Raw genomic sequence first — 6,683 nt, 5'->3', positions numbered from 1 at the left:
AGTGATGGGAGATAAGAGAATTGTTTCTGGAAGGTGGGAGTCATCACTCTTATCAAATACTGCTGAAATAAGTAAGCTGAGAACAGAGTTTGAACACTAGATTTGGCCGGATGAGGGTAACTAATGTCCTTGATGAAAGCAGTTTCAATGGTTCACAGGGGAGCAAGTCTGATTAGGGTGTGTGAACAACAGAATGAGAAGTGAGGAAGAGAGAGTGTGTACAGCAAGTCTAAACAGCTCTTGAAGAGCTTTGCTGTCAAGGGCAACTGAGTAAAGGGCAGTACCCCAGGGGTATTTGGGATCAAGGGAGAGTATTTAAAGATGGGAGGAACAATCCTTTAAGAGAGGTAAATGTGATGGTACAGAAGGTAAGAGGAGACAAGCTGAGAAAAATTGTCCTCAAGAAGATAAGCAATGACCTCCTAGTGAAGGGAGTGGCCTTGGATAGGAATAAGGACTATTTCTGGAGAGAGAAGGCAAAGTGTGTGGGTGCAAATGCAGGTAGGTAAGGTGTTCCATTTGGTGGTGGCATGCTTAGGCCACTGCAGAGCAGAAGGGGACAGGCGGAAGCTAATACGCAGCCCCTGTTCTGCCAACCAAGCAGCTGAGGTCACACCAACCCGGAGGCAGCGGGGGTGGGTGGGGTAGGAGTTGGTGGCTGGGGACACCTCTTCCAATTACTCCAGCTGGAGGGGTGGTGCCTTTTAGCAATCTGACCTACCCTCCCACACACACACACACACACACACACACACACACACACACACACACACTGTGTAATTTTTCCAGTTTACACTGAGTACTGTATGTGCTAGCTACCTCACTGGATCTGATGAGGTAGGTCTGGGCTGTGTGCTTCCCTTTACTCTCTGCAATTAAAAACTGTGAATGGGGAGGGGCTATTGGCTATTTAAGGAGCTAAAAGAAGGTGAGCAAGAATTCCCTTGAAGCTGGAAGAGCTCCTGGAGAAGTGTGGTTTAGACAACACTGAGGGCCCTCTTGAGCTGGTGGTCCTGTATTTAAAGTGAGACCATGAGGCAAAGCTGTATGGCTTTCTCCAGCCTCATTCCATTGCTTGAGGGACTGAAGGAGAGTTGGATTTGACCAGGGCTGGGTTTGCTGGTGAAAGTCAACCAGAGGGTGAGGGAGTGTACACCAGGGAGTGGTTATAGTGATAGTCCTTGGAATCTAAGCTGGGAGGGTAGAGAGGCCAGTAAAAAAGCGGTGGGGTCAACGGTTTGGTGGTCCCTGTGAGAAGGAAGAGTTCAAGAGGAAGCAGTGAAACAAGTGGGGGAAAGGGGGCTTTCCAAGGATCAGGCATGGGGAAGAGTGAGTGAGGGGGTTGGGAAAGAGGAAGCGGAACTGAGGGTATCCGTGAGAAAAAAATGGGTTCAGGGAGGAGCCATGGAACTGAGGAACCAGCAAGGCCCTTGGGCTCTTGCCCTGTGGCGGCATACTGGAGCCATTGACTGGGAGCAGGTTGAAGGAGCTGTACAAGCTGGGGAGAAACTGAGCACAGCAGGGTCTAAGCCAAGTGGATTCTGCCAGGGTCCCTTTGCAAGCCTCTGGAGAGCCCACTGGGTGCTTTGCTTTACCTGCCCTTTTTTTTTTTCCACCAAGGACACCCACACATTTGTGTAGACGCTTTACTCTGCCTGGTGTTTGGCAGAAACCAAGTAACATTTTTCCTCTTGCTATCCCCTTTTCTGCTTATGACACTATCTTTTTCAGTGACCCAACCAGCAAGTCTCAGCTGCCTTTAATCTTCCCCATCCCTGGGTCCAGTTAGTCCCCAAAGTGTAGCAATCTGCACCGTCCAAGAGAACATTCTGCCATGTTCTTTATCTACATGGCCTGGTACAGTAACCAGTGTGGTTATTGAGTACTTGAGATATGGCTCACATGACTGAGAAACTGGATTTTAAATCTTATTTAACTTTAACGGATTTAAATTAGGCTCAAATAGGCACGCATATCTGCGAGATATTGTATTGAACAGACAGGTAGAGGTGCTTCCTACACAATGTCTCTTCTTTTATTTATTTATGTTTTAAATGTTTATTTATTTTTGAGAGAGAGGACAGAGCATGAGCAGAGGAGAGGCAGAAACAGAGGGAGACACGGAATCTGAAGCAGGCTACAAGCTCTGAGCTGTCAGCATGGACCCTGATGCAGGGCTCGAACTCACAAACTGTGAGATCATGACCTGAGCCGAAGTCGGACACAACCGACTGAGCCACACAGGCGCCCCCCCACAATGCCTCTTCTATCTGCTTCTCCTCTCCAGCTCCACTGCCAAGCCCGATTACGTCTAGCCCAGACTCCCTGTAGTCTCTTCCGTCTCCTGCGCCATTACTTGCCCTGCCTCCCGTCCTGTGTCCTTGCCAGAGCCACCTCTCTAAAGCAGTGGCCAAATCATGACTCCACCCTAGTTCTAAAATTATTGCTCTTTCTCTGTCAATTTCAGACTGGCATTTGCCCAGTAATGTGCCTCCATCCCACTTTTCCAGCCTTCCCTTGCATGGTGCCCTTATTTAGAAAGAGCTGGTTCTCAAGCAAACTTGAACTACTGACTGTAATTCCTACCAACTTTTTACAGAGGAGCCAACCTGTTTGCTTAAATTGTCTCTGCCTAGAATAGTGCCCCCCCATCCCCTCTTCCAGACCCCAAATCTGTTGAAATCCTCGGAGGCCTGTCTCATATTGCAGCTGCTACGTGAAACCTTTTCTAATTTTCCTCTCCTTTGAAATCCCGGTTTCTGTTTTCACTTCACCTGGGGCACCTGTATGTTGCTTTGTCATATGTATTGTGTATTCATTTTACTCTCATCACTAACTATCCCTCCTTGCCGATCACCGTGTTTTAATGACATGAGTGTCCCTTGTCAGTCTTGCACCTTATATGTATGAGGCACTCCTCAACTAGCCACTGAATTGAATTATACACTTTTGTGGAATGTGAAGAGAATCTTTGCCGCTCTCCGACTGCGAGTACTACCAGTAACCCTCGGAGAGAATGTTGTTATACCCTTGGAGAAACAAAATGGAAAAGAAGCAGAAGAAACCAAAAAGCAATCATTTTATGGCTCTCCTGTTACAGTTGAGAATTTAAGTCGGAATGCCAAGTTTGGGGCAGAACTCTTGGAAATTAAGAAGAAATGAATGAAAGAAGAAGAACAAGCAGGAAAAAAATGAAGTGAGAAACAGGTATTTGAAATAGATCATAATGGTGACACATCTGATAGCCAGTTTCTAGAACATACTGGAAACAAGGTGGAGGTAGATGAGTCTTTGTTCCAGGAGATGGATGACTTGGGGCTGAATGGTGAGGTGATCCACCTACAGCCTGCTAACTTGTCCGGCGAATGGACTCTTCTGTCTGCAGAGCTTGACTGCCACGGTGTCTGTGGCTACGCTGTGCTGATAGGATGTTGATTTGCCTTTCTGTTTTTCTAAGAAAAAATAATTTTCAAGAGAATGTTCTTTTGATGGCTTTCATCATTGGACTCAATGAACTGAACTTAAAATTAAAACAAAAGCAAACACATAACCATGACATTCCCTAACATGAGATTCAAACTTTTTCAAAAAAATTTTTTTTAATGTTTTATTTCTTTTTGACAGAGAGAGACAGCGTGAGCAGGGGAGGGTCAGAGAGAGAGGGAGACACAGAATCCGAAGCAGGCTCCAGCTCTGAACTAGCTGTCAGCACAGAGCCCGACGCGGGGCTCAAACCCACGAACCGTGAGATCATGACATGAGCTGAAGGTGGACGCTCAACCGACTGAGCCACCCAGGTGCCCTGAGATTCAAACTTTTGAAGAGAAATGGACTGTGTTTCTTTTCACGCTACTGTTTGTTGAGAATTTCCTCCAAACGCTTCCCAACTTAGGGCACTTTTACAACTCAGTTCTATTCTGTAATCCTAGAGAGCATAGGCATGCTTAGAAGTGACACGACCAGCATAGCTAACTACTCCTAGAGTCAGTTTATGGAAGACATCTTTAAGAAGCATTCAGATTGTAATGCAATTCAATAAAAAGAGGCTTCCATCCAATAAATGTTAAGAAAATGTGTTTTTAGACCAGGATTCTTAGGAACCTGTAACCCAACAGAATTACATATGCTATGTCTTGCAATCCCTAATACAATTTTCTTGTTGGTGCAGTGGTTTTAAGGATTTGAAGAGCAGGCGTATTTTACACAAAACATGTACAGGACCCACATACAGGACCTTACACACATTTATTCAACAAATCTGAACTGAGTGCTTGCTACTTTATGCTTGCTGCTAAAGACATAAATGACCGGGTATTGATATACCATTTTACAGTTTTCAAAATGACTCCACAGTGTCTAATTTAATCCTACACACAATGTCATTAAAGTAGGTTTAAGTCTCATTTTGTGGAGAGGAAAACTGGCTCAAAAGGATTAAATGAATTGTACAAAAGCAGAACTATTAATTGGCAAGATCTCAAACTGGAACCCAGATCTATGGGTGTCAAAACATTGGTTGAATTAGAATATAAATTCCCTGAGGGCACGGACATGATCGGGTCTGTTCATTACTATAGTCTCAGAGCCTAAAATGTACCAGTCATATTGTGGGTTCTCAATAAATGTGTGTGTGTGTGTGTGTGTGTGTGTCTGTGTGTCTGTGTGTCTGTGTGTCTATGTGTGTGTATTATGGAGAGAGGGCTAGGGAGAGAATAGAAGCCAACCGTCTAATTCATTAGCCTGTTTTTATATTTTAACTAATTGTATGCTAAGCTGATCTTTTCTGTGTTAGTGCTATTCAAAGTATGGTTCAAAGGCTGGTACTGGTCCACAAACTTTTTTATTGCCAGGTGCCTTAGTCCATTTTGGGCTGTTGCAACAAAATGCCACAGACGGGATGACTTATAAGCAACAGAAATTTATTTCTCAAGTTCTGGAGAACTGCAAGTCTGAGATCAAAGTGTCAGCAAGGTCACATTCTGGTTAGAGCCTGCTTTCTGGTTTATAGTGGTACCTTCTTGTTGTGTCCTCACCTAGTGGAAAGGGCTAGGGATCTCTCTGGAACCTTTTTTTAAAAGGCACCAGTCCCATTCATGAAACTCCAGTCTGATGACCCAAGCGCCTCCTTCAAGTCCCCACCTCCTAACATCATCATCTTTGGGTGTTAGGATTTCAACATATGAATTTGGGGGGATACAAGCATTCGGATCTTAGCACCAGTTGGCCTTAAGTGCAGAAAATGAGAGTGAGCATTTAGAATCCTTTGTGGCAACTTGACATTGCAGTGACATACAAGCAAGCAATCAGTAGACTTGTCCAGTTGAGCAGGACAGAAACCAGCACAGGTGTTGCCCGACTGACTTGTGTGGTGAGTCACATGGTACGGGCTGGGTACTAGTTATATAGCATCCAATTGTTTTTTAACCTTTTGACCCTCTTCACCCATTTCTCCTACCCTCCCACCCCCACCTCTGGCAATCACCAATTTCTTCTCAGTATCTATGAGCTTAGAGTTTATTTTGGTTTGGTTTTGATTTTTATTTTATTTTATTTTATTTATTTATTTTTTTTTTAGTTCATGTCTTTTATTGACCCATATATAATTACTTGTCTTCGGGTTTGTTGAAGCAGTAGGTCAGACAACATTTGCCACAATAATGTCTGTCAAAGTGGCTAGCCATAAAAACTCCAGCACCACATTCATCCGAAGGGCACTCCCGACGAAGGCAACTGATTTTGCCATTCTCATCCACCTTATAGTATTTCAGGACTGCCAGTTTAACCTTCTTTCTCTTATGCTTATTCTTCTTGGGAGTGCTGTAAGACTTCTTCTTCCTTTTTTTAGCACCACCACGAAGTCTCAACACTAGATGAAGAGTGAACTCCTTTTGAATGTTGTAGTCAGACAAAGTACGCTCATCTTCTAGTTGCTTGCCAGGAAAAATCAATCTCTGCTGATCAGGAGGAATTCCTTCCTTATCCTGAATCTTGGCCTTCACATTTTCTATTGTATCCGAGGGTTCGACCTCAAGAGTGATGGTCTTCCCCGTAAGAGTTTTCACGAAAATCTGCATCTTGGCGGCGGTTCCACCGCAGATGGTGGATCGGAAAGGAAAGCTACGCACCGTGGTTTTGATTTTTAGATCCCAAATATAAGAGACATTTTATGGTATTTGCGTTTCTCTGTCTGACTTATTTCACATGTATATATGTGTGCTTATATCTATATCTATTTCTTCATCCATTCATCCATCCATGAACACATAAGTTGTTTCCATATCTTGGCCATTGTAAATGGTGCGGCGATGAACATGGGGGTGCAGGTATCCTTTTGAGTTAAGTTTTCATCGTGTTTGGATAAATACCCAGAGCCAGAATTACTGGATCATACGGTAGTTCCATTTTTCATTTTTGAGGCACTTCTATACAGTTTCCCATAGTGGTCGCACCATTTACATTCTCACCATCAGTGCACAGAATTCCTTTTTCTCCACATCCTCGCCAACACCTCTTGTTTGTTGTTGTTATGCTAGCTATTCTGACAGGTGTGAGGTGTTATCTCATTGTGGTTCTGATCTGCATTTCCCTGATGATGACTGATGTTAACACATCTTTCCTGTACCTGTTGGCCATGTCTTCTTTGGATCTTCTGTCCAATTTTTAATTGGATTGTTTGGTACATT

The 6,683-nt window shown here is 44.0% G+C and overlaps 1 pseudogene; it reads right to left on the bottom strand.

Moving 5' to 3' along the window:
* Positions 1–5,566: 5,566 nt before the first annotated feature.
* LOC144244824 (ubiquitin-ribosomal protein eS31 fusion protein pseudogene) lies at positions 5,567–6,121 on the bottom strand (annotated as a pseudogene).
* Between the last annotated feature and the right edge of the window lie 562 nt (positions 6,122–6,683).

This window comes from Crocuta crocuta, unplaced genomic scaffold (assembly GCF_008692635.1).
Source record: "Crocuta crocuta isolate KB4526 unplaced genomic scaffold, BGI_CrCroc_1.0 scaffold364, whole genome shotgun sequence".
In the NCBI taxonomy this organism is placed as follows: domain Eukaryota; kingdom Metazoa; phylum Chordata; class Mammalia; order Carnivora; family Hyaenidae; genus Crocuta; species Crocuta crocuta.
Note: the sequence above shows the minus strand (reverse complement) of the source record. Positions and strands in the feature narration are given on the sequence as shown.